This window comes from Aedes aegypti, chromosome 2, assembly GCF_002204515.2.
Source record: "Aedes aegypti strain LVP_AGWG chromosome 2, AaegL5.0 Primary Assembly, whole genome shotgun sequence".
In the NCBI taxonomy this organism is placed as follows: Eukaryota; Metazoa; Arthropoda; class Insecta; order Diptera; family Culicidae; genus Aedes; species Aedes aegypti.
In genome coordinates, this window is record NC_035108.1 from 439,544,512 (window position 1) to 439,547,660 (window position 3,149).

Here is a 3,149-nt window from a genome sequence, read left to right on the forward strand (position 1 = left end):
GATTTTTTGGTGTTGGTGTTCGTTCAGAGGTTTGCCAAGCCGCACAACTATATAAAACTCGTGAAGATCTTTTCCGAACAATATTTTTTCTACATCCCAGAAAATTTACTTATAATAATAATGCTCTACATATTGTCGATTTAAAGTCATGCTTTAGAGCATTCATGATGTCAAAACTATGTATCATTGCTTGACAGTTATCGAATGAGTGCAATAAAACTTATTTTAATCTGCATTTTATTATGCATATAAAAATAAACACACATTGTTTGAAAATGTATTGGAAAATATGAAATTGGTGCAGTCCCATATTGAAAAATAAAGGCATACCAGTCTCCATATGAACTTTTAATTTAAATTTCAGCTGCAAACGTGAATTGTGTTCAAGTTTATTATTTTTTGCTGATCATTAGAAGCAAAATTAGTAAGCTATGCGGTTGTGTTAAATATGTCAGGAAGAAATGTAAGGGGTCATCCATAAATGACGTAGCTATTTAGGGGGGAGGGGGATCTTTACGGGGCCCATATAGCCATAGTGGTAAACGCGGAGCTATTCAGCATGATCAAGCTGAGGGTCGTGGGTTCGAATCCCACCGGTCGAGGATCTTTTCGGGTTGGAAATTTTCCCGACTTCCCAGAGCATAGAGTATCTTCGTTCCTGCCACACGATATACGCAAACAAAAATGGTCATTGGCACAGTAAGCTTTCAGTTAATAACTGTGGAAGTGCTCATAAGAACACTGAGATGCAGGCTCTGTCCTCTGTTTTGTTTGACTTATAAACTTGGTTTATAAAATGATGATTCAGCTTCAAAACATTCATCAAGATTGAAAAGAAATCTGAGAAATTTTAGATTTTCTTGATAAATGCAATCAAACAGATTTTTCAAAGCTTTAAATGGTTATGTAAATATTATATTATATTCGTGTCTTAATTGATTAATTTATAAATAAACAAAATCAAAGTTTAATAAATAAATTAAAAATCAATGCTTTAACTACTTGGAGTACATTGTTTTCTCATTTGTTAACAAGTCATAAAGTCAGCCGTTTTCAAGACAATAAAATATGCTCTTTTCGGCAAATATTACATGAAACAAGATATTTATACCGTGTATTATGCATTCAATGTTGCAGGAGATCTCACTCAATCAACTCATCGATTTGTTTTGATGTATCAATGCTCTTGATGGAATAGCCTGAATATTAATGAGGACAACAGATTCGAGTGATATCGAAATTGCCCTATCATTCAATTTTATTGATAACTTGGTAATTTGATAATTTTTTATTATTTAACTGTTTCATTATAGGTTGTGTAGGTTTATTTTATTATGAAGAAAGATAATGAAGTTCAGCTGAAATATTAATAGAGATAAATAATTTGTATAATAATCGCTAAAATTTTCTAAACATTCCAAATATATCAAGTGTAATCTTTTCTATATCTGGCCACTGATTGCCAAATGGATTTGAATTTGGATAATAATTCATTTCGAATTAATATATTGTATTGTTCATTTTCATTGAAATCTATTTCCTAACAAAGAATAATTAAAAAAAAAAAACAATCCTTTACTAACGAAATTTTTGTTCTAACTAAAAATAAACTAAAAATATATTGTACCCTAACTCAACAATAACGAGCTTCATCAATCCAATCAATTTTTTTTTTCACATTTTCTATAGTAAACTTGTTTGGCTTGGTGACAACAGCAAAAGTAATACAATTTAGCCTATATAAAACTAGATACCAAAATTATGTAACAGGAACTGTGTTTATTTGAAACTGTTTTCCAAATTACTTTCGAGCGCTACTGTATATCATACTGTTAGATTAGATTATCCTTACATTTTAGTCAGTAATTAATATCAAATTTTGTATTGAACTTCTGAATTCTAATTTTTTGTTTCAACCCAATCACTGAGGAAAATTAATAAAAAATGCAAAGGGGGGGCCTTCCTTAGCCGAGTGGTTAGAGTCCGCGGCTACAAAGCAAAGCCATGCTGAAGGTGTCTGGGTTCGATTCCCGGTCGGTCCAGGATCTTTTCGGGTTGGAAATTTTCTCGACTTCCCTGGGCATAGAGTATCATCGTACCTGCCACACGATATACGAATGCGAAAATGGCAACTTTGGCATAGAAAGCTCTCAGTTAATAACTGTGGAAGTGCTCATAAGAACACTAAGCTGAGAAGCAGGCTCTGTCCCAGTGAGGACGTCAATGCCAAGAAGAAGAAGAAGAAGAAGAAGAAGAAGGGGGGGGGGGGGTGCTTGATATGCTACGTATTTTCCAAGGGGAAGTATCAGCATTTGTGACGAAACGGTACGAGAGGGAAGGGGGGTGTAAAAAATCAGTGAAAAATGCTACGTTATTTATGGACGGCCCCTAATAGAAAATTATAAACATTTGTATGAAAGAAAAACTTCAAAGTTTGAGCGCTATTTTCTCAGTGCCTACTTTTTTCAATATGGGCCTTTATGGACAGCATAAGTTGTTCTTAGAAAAACTTTCTTATCGAAAATGTATCTGAAATTTTGTCCTGAACAACTAATTCTTATCACAATTCATAGATAGTCAAAATTAAAAATGATAAAAAAAAAGATTATTGCGTTATATAAAAATGAAATTTTGTTTTCATATTTTTCATGATAAAAAAAATCAGTATATATGTTCTCTTGACTTCTCCAAACGGTTTACTACAATCTCCCCACTGAACGTTCTGTTCTAAAATCAACATATCGGTGCCATAATTCTTAAAATAAATTGCTTGCAAAAACTAATAGCCAATTTGCAGAAGTTGTTTTTGAGTCAAAATGATCGATTCATCTATAGAAAACTCTTTTACTATTATACTAAAACCATGGTTAAAATTTAATCCCATATATGGGGCACGGTTTCTTATAATCGGCTCATTCTGGGTAGCATTCATCAGCATTGGATCGATATTTTTTTATCAATGTGAAAGTAGAACCGTGATCTTGTTTTCTTTGAATAGCACCAGCAAAAGATTCCACAGAGTTTTCATGTTTTAAAGACTATTCATTTTATAAAGAGGACACCTTGTTTATGCTATATCTTTTTTATCATGTATATAAAATCCCAGAGTTTTCTGTCTGTCAGTAACGCTTTGAAAGGTTTCATTGAGC